General features: G+C 42.9%; 1 long non-coding RNA gene across 2 annotated transcripts; it reads right to left on the reverse strand.

The window, feature by feature from the left end:
- Positions 1–224: 224 nt before the first annotated feature.
- Positions 225–5,369, reverse strand: LOC147333529 (uncharacterized). Of its 2 annotated transcripts, XR_015128381.1 has the most exons (3): positions 5,220–5,369; positions 829–882; positions 225–713 (listed from the first exon to the last, which is right to left on the reverse strand). It is a non-coding gene; the product is annotated as an uncharacterized LOC147333529 (long non-coding RNA). The 2 variants fall into 2 exon arrangements; XR_015128380.1 differs by lacking the exon at positions 829–882.
- Between the last annotated feature and the right edge of the window lie 6,902 nt (positions 5,370–12,271).

Here is a 12,271-nt window from a genome sequence, read left to right on the forward strand (position 1 = left end):
TAGTGTTGAATACCAAATCTGTCTGGAGTTGATCATTCAACACTTATTCATGCTAACTAGGTGTTAAGAGTTTATATACTAACCCCCACAGAGGATTTTAGTTTAACTACATAAGAGTTATCTTCTAATTCATTCTGTGAATTTTACTGTTCTGAATTTCTAGAAATTCCTTTGGAAATAAACATTATTGCAAAGAGGACTGCATCAGCTGAGGCAACATGGTGTCCTGTGAGCTCAATTTCCTTTTAATCAGAAAAGGTCAGACACAACAAAAGCCAAGCAAAGCATCAAACAAAGGAAAAATAAAGACAAGTCAAATGTCCAGCCAAAGGATTTATGGGAGACTCCATCAGGGATGGATCGAGTCAACCGGAGCCACAGCTGGACTGGCCAGAGTGGCAACAAGCTCATCAGACCTCTGTGTTGGGAAGGTTTGGGGAGTGTCTGTGATGATAAAGCCACGACTCTGAAGACGACTGCAGAGTTTGGTGCAAGATGTTGCGTCCTTGCAAAACTCCTGCAGCTCAGTGAAGCTCCAGAGTCGACCTTCCCTGGAAAACAGCTTCTGGGAGGCTTTAGCTCTGGAAGCTTCTTGCTCCCTCTCCTGTGCTGTGCCGTGTTTCAGGCACACTCCGCTCAGGTGATTCCAAATGAACAGCTGGGGCTTGTTGCACAGCAGGCAGTACACAATGTTTTTCTCCATGTTGTTTGGACTGCAAATACAAAGAGAGAGACAAACTCTGCACATCACTTTATAGCACCAGTAGCGTGTCTCGGTATGATGCAAAGCTAGCTATGTCGCTACACTGGACACAGAGCAGTACCTACTTTAAAACTGAACCTTTGTTGATCCTCTGCTGTTTCTCCAAAGCACACAATGTTCTGCACAAAGACATTTAACTTTAGCACATGTATAAAACATGCACGCACACGAGCAGTTCGTTCAGCTAAAAGAAACGCTTCATAGAAACCATTTCTACAACCAGCAAACGCAAAGAAAACAAGCCATGACTAAAACAGCAGTTACGTAAATGAGCAGAAGTTGCTAAACAAACAAAACTGAACCAGAAAGTCTCCAGACATCATGTAACCACTGTTTGACAAACGGTCCTACTGTAGGATGATGTTACAGTGATGTCTGACAAATCATCCCACTTAACCGAAGCTGCAAATTCGATAGTTTTGTGCCAAAAGCAGATGGCGTTTTCACTTTAAAATGAACAAACATTCACAAAGGCTTAAAACAATATAGTATCCAAGTCAATAACATGCTAATACTTCCAAGTATGAACACAGAGTAGCGTTAAATCACCCGGTGTTCCAGATTAACTGGTGACGGTGGAAACGATGGTGGATTTTTTAATATTTTGTTGTTAACAGCAACAAGACTGGCGGAGTGTGTCTGAGGGAACCTCACAAATGTCACAGCAACACACTGCAGTGGAACCCCGGCTTACGAAATTAATCTGTTCCCGACGGTTTTTTGTAAATCGAAGCAGCCATCGCGCCTTTTGAGTGCTTAGATGCTGGCTGGAGACGGAGTTCTTGGTGGCGGAGGTGGTGGAGGCTGAAGAAAGCATACGTATGCATGCATACATACAGCACCACCACGGGGGAAACTGGCATAACATTAAGGTGTAAAGTTGTTGATTTTTTAATTCAAAGATTAATCAGGCTTTAAACATCAGGAGGTAGTGCAACAGACACTGAAGTGCACATTAAAGACCAGAGAGAACATTATTTTTATTAACAAAAAGTTTTAATCCACCAACAGCCCTGACATCTAAAACACTACAAGTAAAAAAGAAAGGCAACAAAAAACAATTCAGACATTTTTACACAATTAGTAACACTTCAGCTTTCTTTGTAATGTCTGCTTGTATTTTAAGAAGTATCGCATTTGGGTAAAACATTACCAATAACTCAAAATTAGAGGAATAAGTGTATATATGTGTCAGCTGTATGCATGCATACATATGCTGCACGTACATGACGTTCTAAACATTAAAACTAAAACTTTTTTTAAACTTAGATAATTAAAAAAAATCTATTTTATCATTTATTTTTACATTTTTGTGCATTTTTATGTTTTTGAACTAATCACTACTGCTACTTTCATCGCTTTTCGCCCTCTAAGGCACACTTTCACCTGAAGGTTGACTTGTTGCTGGCCTCTTTGTGAAAAATCTATCCAACGACGTCTGTCTCTGTCTACTTTTCAAAATGGATCTGAAGTGGGAGAGGCAGACGTCACCAAAATGCTCTATAGCATGAGCGGTAAAGTTCTTTTCAGGGTGATTGTCCTTGATATCGGCCGATGGTATGACGGCCTCCTCCTCGCTGAATTGTTGCTGTACTGATGAGTGCAGCATCGCCTCCAACTCTTGCAGCTCTGCCGTTGACAGCTCCTCTCGATGTTCATGCACAAGGTCGTTTATATCCTCCTCGTCAACCTGCAGTCCCAGGGCAGTGCCAAGATTTACGATCTCCTCAACCTTGACTTCAGGTCGAGGTTCCCCCTCAAAGCCTTCAAAATCTCGAGGGGCAACAGCATCAGGCCACAGCTTCCTCCAAGCAGAATTTAGCATTCGACGACTCACCTCCCGCCATGCCAAAGAAATCAACTTGAGGCATGCAACGATGTTGAAATGATATTTCCAAAACTCCCTGAGGCTGAGCTGCGTACTCTCTGTTATGTCCGAACACCGTTTGAACATGTGTTTCGTGTACAGTCTCTTTAAATTAGAGGTCACTTGCTGGTCCATGGGCTGGAGGAGAGGGGTCGTGTTGGGAGGGAGGAAGAGAACCTTGATGAACAAGAACTCCTCCAGGATATCGTCCTCGAGGCCAGAGGGGTGGGCGTTATCGATGATCAGAGGGCACTTCATGGGGAGCTCGTTCTCCTCAAGGAACTTCTTGACAGCAGGGCCAAAGACCAAGTTGACCCATTCGACAAAGAACTGTCGGGTCACCCAGGCCTTGGGGTTGGACCTCCACATAACCTCGAGCCTCTCCTTTAAAATTTTGTGTTTCTTGAAGGCACGCAGATTTTCTGAGTGGTACACTAGGAGTGGCTTGACCTTACAGTCCCACTGGCATTAGCACACAGGGCGAGGGTGAGACGGTCCTTCATGGGCTTGTGGCCTGGCATCTTTATTTCCTCCGCGGTGATGTACGTACGCCGCGGCATCTTTTTCCAGAAGAGGCCAGTCTCGTCACAGTTGAATACCTGCTGGGGGATGTAGCCTTCTTGATTTATAAGTTCCTCAAATTTTTTAACAAATTCTTCGGCAGCCGTGTGATTGGAACTTGCTGCCTCGCCGTGACGCACAACGGAGTGGTTGCCAGTCCTCTTCTTGAACCGATAAAACCACCCATGCGATGCCCTGAACTCTGGGGAGGTTAGGGGTGCCTCCTGCGAGGACGTCGATGCCGTTGGCTGCTCATCGGAAGCTGCCTTACTTACTAAATCATTATAAATTGAGGACGCCTTCTCGCAAATGACAGTCTCTGTGGGGGTATTGCCAGTCTCTCCCTTGTCTTTAATCCAAACAAGGAGAAGCCTTTCCATCTCGTCGTGTATGGGGGTCCTCCTTTTGGACATGATGGTGGTGCCCTTTGAAGGTTTACCTGCTTTGATGACTTCTTTTTGTTTTAGAATTGTTCCTATGGTCGAAGGATTTCGGCCATACTCGCGTGCAATAGCACAAAGTTTCCCACCTCGCTCATATTTATCAATAATTTCTCTCTTTGTTTTCATCGAGAGTACTTTACGCTAGGGCTGGGTTTTTATAATCGATTCATCGATTAAAATCGATTCTGGCTTGGATAACGTAAAATCGATTCATTAAAATCCTGAATCGATTTTTTTATATAAATTTATTTTGCCCGAAATGCCAGAATCTCAGGTGACATCTCACAAAATTTCAAGAACCACCAAACAGTAAATGAGAGCAGGTACAGGGACTCTGCACATAGACTTAAACACACAGCGCGACCCGCGGATCAGAATCAGTTAGATGGCGCCTTTCTCACGGTCGGGGCTGAAAGCCGACAGCTCGCTGATTCTGATCTGTCGGCGGGTCGGCGCTTTGTGTTCACGCCCTTTATGCGCTGATTCTAAAGCTGTTAGTTTGATGTCTCCAAACAATATTGACCGAACCAGCAGCAAAAGAAGATCCAAACGCTTCACATAAACATCGTCATGAATTCACTTTTACTGTTTTGCTTCCATCGCGATGCGCAGCTCTCTCTCTCTCTCTCTATACTTCAGGAACAGTTTCCCTTTCTTCATTATTCGCTTGCTTGTTACGCACCAGTCTACTGTTGCTTACAGCGCTGTCGGCCGCTGTTTTTTTCCCTTTTACATTCTTCCGAAAAGAAAACCTAATTTCTGCCGTTCAATACTGAACAAATTTAAACTTTTTAAAATTATTCAAAATGCAAAACGCTGTGTCTGTAATAAAACCGCTGTAACGTCAGAGGTAATGTTCATATGTTGATTAATGGTTTTCTTTCGTTTTTGATGTACTGCAGAATATTTTTATAAAATCCCAGGCCAGGAAAATCACCTTCATGTTTTTCTGTGTTTTATCCTCAGCTACTTTGACACAAAGGCCTCTGCTGTGATGCTCACACCTTTGATAAAGTGTGTCAGCTTCCTTTTTATTGATACAAAAATATGTAAATGTACTGATCTGAATTATATTTCTGACTGTCAAAATTTCCCAGATTTAAATCAAATCGAATTAAATCGAATCGTGGATCGAATCGATTCGGGACCTTGTGAATCGGAATTGAATCGATTCTAGAAATCAGTGACGATACCCAGCCCTACTTTACGCTTCATTTTGCTAGCTGCGTGGTTCAAGTGGAACAGCGAAGCGCAAGTACGGAAGCCAAGGGGTTGTCACATGATTCGGAAGGCATCGTGGGCATTGAAGGCTCAGCCAATCAGAGCCAGCGGATTTCGTTACGCGGGCATTTTGCCGTAACACGGGCAGAAGTATTGCCGTTCAGTGCCTTCGTAACTTGAACTTTTCGTAAGTCGGGGCTCCACTGTATTCTGCATTAGCCAAGTCAGCTAGCATTAGCATCCATCAACCTGCAGCCTAAAGCCACAGTGTACACACAATGACCCGCATCCTGATGTGCGAATGACCGAACAACATCCTGTACTGTGAGGTGCGCCGTGCACATTCATTGTAATGTTTACTAACCTGAGGCAGCGAAGCTGCTGTCAGCCTGGGTAACAAGTAGACGAAAACACAATAATCTTCTTTAAACCGTGAACACAAACGACACACATGCTGTGCTGGCGTTAGCTTCACAACAGGAAGTTCTTTCTGTGAAATTCTTCTTCTGCGCCCCAAAACACTGCTCGGTACCACCATCGCGCTCTGCGCCCTCTAGTGTCCGGATGTAGAATTGCATTTAATGCCTGAAACTCACAATCCAACAGGTTTTTGCAAATTGTTTTTAAATCACTGTAACGTTTGAACCGTTCGCTCAATTGAAACTAATCCAATTGTTTCTGAAAGCAGAGACTCTGCGCTTTCTCTGCATTTAACTTTAGCGTGAATATGCATGCACAGTTTGTTCACCTGATAGAAAAAGTCACATATAAAATTACCCGATACTTGAAAAAACACCAAAGTTAACAGGTTTACTCTCGCTGTAGTTTCTCCGTAGCGTTACATTCACCTGGAAGTATGTCGGTTCTCAGTCATCCAGCTCAGCGTAGTGTAAGGAGCTGCTGATGGAGAGTCCCACATTTAGCCACATGGGAGAGTCCCCAAGAGGGTCATGGACCCCTAATCATCCTCTACCTAATCATATGAACCGAGGTGTGAAGATAACAAAGCCAGCAGGCAGGGTGGCACCTTTGTCTCTCATGCACGAAGAGAGACGCCTCTGAAAAGGCCTCCAGGCCTCTTTAAGTGCAGTCACACCTGACAAAAAGGGATCTTAAAACTGGATTATAGATGTTCAACGATGGTCGTTCACACAGCACAAAAGCATTGCACATCTGCCTTTCACGAGCTGCCGTCTTCCAACAAAAAGCATTTACAATTCCTCATCAGCCGTCAAAGGGTTTCCTACAGCTCGCCTCCTGCCTCTGCACAGCCAGGGAGCTTCTAACGACCTCTGACCTCCTGTAGTTTGGAGTTATCAAAGTAACCCATGACAGTAATGTTTATGCTGAGAGATGGGCTTAATATGATGGAATAAAAATCAGGTCTGATTTTATAGAAATGCTGTTGAATGCATTAGCTTTAAAATAAGTGAGGGATGTGCTTTTCTATCTCCAGTGCACCCAGGAGGCATTTCTGCTGCACACAAAGGTAACTGAATGTCATTTCTTCTTTTCAGGGTGGAAATGTGTCCAGACTCTAACATGGACCCACGGGCCCCACCCTTGGGATTTATGAGGAACAGGGAAAATGATCGGGAGAGAAGCAACAGACTGACTGAAAGAACTGGAACGAGCTCGTATAGAATCAGCTAAACAATATTGTGGATGAACAAATAGAAGCTTAAACACCTCAGACAAAACTATTATAAAACGGCCCCAAAGCTAAAGAATAACAGCACGGAAACTGTGCAAACAGTTAGAAACATTAAAAATCCACCTGCTTATTGCTGCAAACCCAAAGATACAGAAGAATCCTTTTGGTCCTCCTTCATCACTTCCCTGCTCCTCCTCTGCCTCACCTCGTGCTCTCATCCTGGGTTTGCAATGAAAGTATCCCCACCTAATCCCTTATCTATGTAATGCTGAGCTTGCTAAACCTTTTTATACTTTTTGTTTTATTGGTGACTCCAGAACTCGTGCAGCTGTTAGTGATCACAGCAAGTTTCCCAACCCCAGTTTTAGTTTCCACTCACCCTTTATTTACAGACAGACATCAGTAACATTGTCAGCTCTGTCTTGCCTGTTGATGGTCTTGTTTTCACATTTTGGGGTTAATCCTTTTAAATAAACTATAAAAACAATCCATGTGTCAGAGCCTCGTTTGTGCTGATTAGAGTCAAGTTTCTTTATTTGTCACATGCACAGTTATACAAATACAACACGCAGTGAAATCTATCCTGACACGCTCCTGCACTGTGAAGGGGACAGAAGAACATGATGTTATATACATTAAGTATAGCAAATATACTTTGATGTATATATTATATACACTGTAGGTGTTGGAGCTGTTATCGATGAAACACTGTCCTTCTCCCTGCCCTCTCTCTTCATGAGATCCTCCACCGATGGGCCAAAGTCGGCTGTCATTCCCAGAATGGTCCAGGTCTCTATCTTACAATGAAACACAGACCGATCTCTGCTTCCTCCTCTGCCTCCTTCATCCCCTCTGAGGATCCAGAAAAGGCTTCAAAGACTCTACTCCCTGTCAAAATTAGGGCTTAAAAAGTTTTCTCCCCCAATAAAGATTAAACCATAAGCTGGGAGGGCTGGGTTTGTTTGCTCTCACTGGTCTGATCGAGCATCCCTGACGTTTCACACTGGTTACCAGTTCTTCAGAGGGAAAAACACAGGTGGGAACAGGAGAGAAACAAGGCACAAGATAAACAGCTCCCCACGGGGTCACATGGGACTATTTCACACATGGTGTGTTCAAAAGCACATCATTAACCACGTACATTCTAAACCCTAACCAGCTTCACAACATCATTCACACTATATGAGGGTTAGTGTTGAGGAAAAGACTGCAGAAGCTGGTAATCCACAAGTGCACGGTGCTTCAGGAGACAGGTGGTCAGGAGCTGCTGAAAAGAAAGCTCACCATGGTAGGGACAGTGAGGAAGAACAAGCCTGAACTTCCCCCTCAGCTGGTATCAACCAGAGGAAGGACTCTCATCCAAATGTGCTTTCACTGACACACACACTCTTGTGTCATAAGTTCCCAAGAAGAATAGAAATGTCATCCTGACATCTTGTCGTCCTACACAAAGACGCCGCTGTCAGCACCACAGAGGACAGGAAGCCTCTGATGATCCAGGACTACAACAAGAACAAAGGAGGCGCTGAGAGCCTTGATAAGGTTTCATCCATCATACATTTTATTTTTATTTATGTGAATCATAGCATTTTTTATTGTTATATATAATATATATAATTATATATATTATTTATTATATTATATATATATAGATTCAATATTGTTCCTAATCTCTTATTTATTGTTCTTGTTATTACAGCTTAATGGTACAAACACCTGCAAGTGAATGACAGCACGCACACGCACACACACACACACACACACACACACACACACACACACACACACACACACACACAGACACACAGCACAAATTAGTTCTTAATTAATTAAGTAAGTAAGTAACTTTTTTAATGACCTCAGTGAACTGCTGTCTGTGATCTGTGTTGATTTTGACTGTGTAATTATTGTTGGGGATTTTAACATCCATGTGGACAACCCTCAGGACAAAGGGACTAAAGACCTGAGTAACACTCTGGGCAACTTTGGGCTGACTCAGCATGTAACAGAGGCCACACATAATAGAGGACACACTCTCGACCTACTGATCTCCAAAGGCCTGAGCATTTCAAAGGTTACTGTGTCTGATGTGGGCGTGTCTGATCATTACTGTGTTTTCTTTGAAAGTAAAATCTCAGCCCACATAAATATATCAACAACAGTGATCACAAAACGGTGTATAACTGAACACAGTAGTGCAATTTTTAACCAGGTCTTCCCATTAACACCTGACCTGCCCAGAGGGTCAGTCAATGAGCTCGTCAATAGCTTCAATGCTAACATGTTAAATGTAATGGACACTATTGCTCCCATTAAGGTGAAGGTTATCTCTGGAAGGAAAAAGTCTCCATGGAGAAACTCCACACTGGTGAAAAATGAAAAAAGAGAGTGTAGGAAAGCTGAGCGCAGATGGAGAAAAACAAACCTCCAGGTTCATTATGACATCTATAAAGAGAAACTTCACAATTATAATTTACAACTGAGGAATGCAAGGAGGTCCTACTTCTCTGACATCATCACTAAAAACAGCCATAATGCTCGGGTCTTATTTTCTACAGTTGACAGGCTAACAAACCCTCCTGTGTCAGTGGCAGCTGAACTTCATTCGACCATGGCCTGCAATGACTTTGCCAAATTCTTCACAGAAAAAATCCAAAAGATTAGACAAGCAATTGGTACATCAACAGCAGATCCAGGATATGTACTGTGTCCACCAAAAAACTGTTTAAACACCATGAAACAGTTTCAACCTATTAACAGCAAAGACCTGGAGGACATCTTAGGTCAACTGAACTCCTCCTCCTGCTGTTTAGATGTCCTGCCAACAAGTTTTTTCAAAAAGGTCTCAAAGACTTTAGAGTCAGACCTGTTACAGATCGTCAACTTTTCTTTATTATCAGGTGTGTTTCCAGAATCACTAAAAACTGCTGTAATCAAACCTATACTGAAAAAGGACAATCTTGACAAGACACAAATGAACAACTACAGGCCGATCTCAAATCTCCCATTTTTAAGTAAGATCATTGAAAAAGCAGTTTCTCAACAGCTCAGTTACTTCTTAAAACAGAATAATTGCTACGATGCCTTCCAGTCAGGTTTTAGACAGAACCACAGCACTGAAACCGCTCTGACCAAAGTGTTTAATGACATATGTCTGAATACAGACAGTGGAAAAATGTCAGTCTTAGTTTTACTGGATCTCAGTGCAGCATTTGATACAGTTGACCACAACATATTACTCAAACGACTGGAGAACTGGACAGGTCTTTCAGGAACTGTACTAAACTGGTTCAAAACATACGTAGAAAACAGGAAATACTTTGTATCAATAGGTAACTTCACATCTGAGCAGACAAGTATCACATGTGGAGTTCCCCAAGGTTCCATCTTGGGACCCCTTCTGTTTAACATCTACATGCTCCCACTGGCACAGATTATAAACAACAACAAAATAAACTATCACAGCTATGCAGATGACACACAAATATATATCACAATGTCACCAGGAGACCGAGGCCCTGTGCAGGCTCTTGGTAAATGCATTGAGGAAATCAATGACTGGTTGTGCCACAATTTTCTCCAGCTAAACAAAAACAAAACTGAGGTAATAGTCTTTGGCGCCAAAGAAAAACGATTACAGGTCACCAGAGAACTTCAATCTATACATCTAAAAACCACAAACCAGGCGAGAAATTTGGGTGTAGTGATGGATGCAGACCTAAACTTAGAAAAACACATTAAGACAATAACAAAGTCAGCTTACTATCACCTCAAGAATATTTCAAGGATAAAAGATCTGATGTCTCAACAGGACCTGGAAAAACTAGTCCATGCATTCATCTTTAGTAGGCTTGATTACTGTAACAGCATCTTTACAGGTCTACCTAAAAAATCAGTCAGACAACTACAGCTCATTCAGAACTCTGCTGCTCGAGTCCTCACTAAGACCAAAAAAGTGGACCACATCAGTCCAGCTCTGAGGTCTTTACACTGGCTGCCTGTCCGTCAGAGGATAGACTTTAAAGTTCTGATGCTGGTCTATAAAGCTCTGAATGGTTTAGGACCAAAATACATCAATGACCTCCTGACCCAGTATGAACCTTCCAGATCCCTCAGGTCATCTGGATCCGGTCTTTTATCAGTTCCCAGAGTCAGAACCAGACACGGAGAAGCTGCATTCAGCTTTTATGCTCCTTTATGCTCCACCGAGGGCCCGGTGGCGCCAGTGTCCGGCAGCCTCGCCTCTGTCAGTGCGTCCCAGGGCGGCTGTGGCTACAATGTAGCTGCCATCACCAGTGTGTGAATGGGTGTGTGAATGGGTGGATGACAGGTTGTGTAAAGCGCTTTGGGGTTCTTAGGGACTAGAAAAGCGCTATACAAATACAGGCCATTTATATCTGGAACAAACTCCCAGAAAGCCTCAGATCAGCTGAAACACTCAGTTTATTTAAATCCAGGTTGAAGACTCACCTGTTCTCAGCTGCATTTGAATAAAACAGCAAATCCGCACTTTTAAGCTTAAATTTTAAATTTAAATTTTAACTACTGATTTTTATCTACTGTTTTTTTAAATCAATTTTAAATCATGCTTTTTATTTGTTTTTGTTTTTTAATGTCTCTGTAAAGCACTTTGAATCACCTTGTTGTTTAATTGTGCTATATAAATAAACTTGCTTTGCCTTGCCTTATTGTATATGCACCTGATTGTTGTTGGAACACTTTAAAGTATTTGTACAGATAATACCTGAGTTTACTTTTGCTTCATTTCATGTAAAGCTTGTATAGATTTGGTGTTTGGAAAGATCTTGGACATGAACAGTTTCTCTAAGTTCTAAAAATGATTCATTAAACATGTTTGTGGCTTTCACAGTAAAAATCAGACTTTTCTACTGTCAGCTGGGAGGACTTCAGTGAGCCTCCAAACATGGCTGCTGCTTAGTTTTCCACACATCTGTACACATCTGTATGTTTCAGCTTTGTCCTTCAGTCACAACATGGTTCATCTTAACTTCCTGCTTCTATCATGGTTAAAGCTGATGAATCCTCTGGACATCAAACACTGATGGTGTTATTGGAGCTGAGTGAAGTTTGATAGCTTTATGATCCAGGCTGTGACACATGGCAGCTGTCAGAGCAGAACACAGGAAGTCAGCAGGTGTGTTTCAATTCAGCCTCTGCTTCCTCTGAAGGTCCATGACATCACAGCGAGGCCACGAAGGCCGTCCAGACTCCCAGGCTCCCACAAACGTGTCCTTCTTCTCCCTGGATTTGAATGACAGGTGGGCCCACCCTATCCCAAGATGCATTGCAGCATAGTGGTGGAATATATATTACGGTCCAGAGATGGAGCAGCGCTCTCTCTGAGTCTCTGAGGCTGTTTTCTGTTTGAGTCTGGCTTCAGTCTAATTTAGCAGCTGTGACATCAGAGATTGTAGGGGAGGAACAGCCACACCCACAGGTGAGTTTCCCACCCAGAAACAGAGTGTGGACATCACCTCTGTCTGCGCTGTGTTGGTCACAAGCTTTGTTCTGGGCTTTTAAGTGGAGGCTGGAGCTTGTGAGTGATGGAGGCTGAGAGCTGTGTTTGCACATGCTCAGTGTGACAGGATGTTGGCTGCTGTGTTTGCACATGCTCAGTGTGACAGGATGTTGGCTGCTGTGTTTGCACATGCTCAGTGTGACAGGATGTTGGCTGCTGTGAAAGCTGAATGCTCTCTGGTAGTGATGATATACATTAGGATGACTGTGCTAGCTCTCTGTCA

Source organism: Aulonocara sp. 'chitande type north' Nkhata Bay, linkage group LG3 (genome assembly GCF_057382095.1).
Source record: "Aulonocara sp. 'chitande type north' Nkhata Bay isolate Kocher_YH1m ecotype deep benthic linkage group LG3, A_spYH_male_GT1.1, whole genome shotgun sequence".
In the NCBI taxonomy this organism is placed as follows: Eukaryota; Metazoa; Chordata; class Actinopteri; order Cichliformes; family Cichlidae; genus Aulonocara; species Aulonocara sp. 'chitande type north' Nkhata Bay.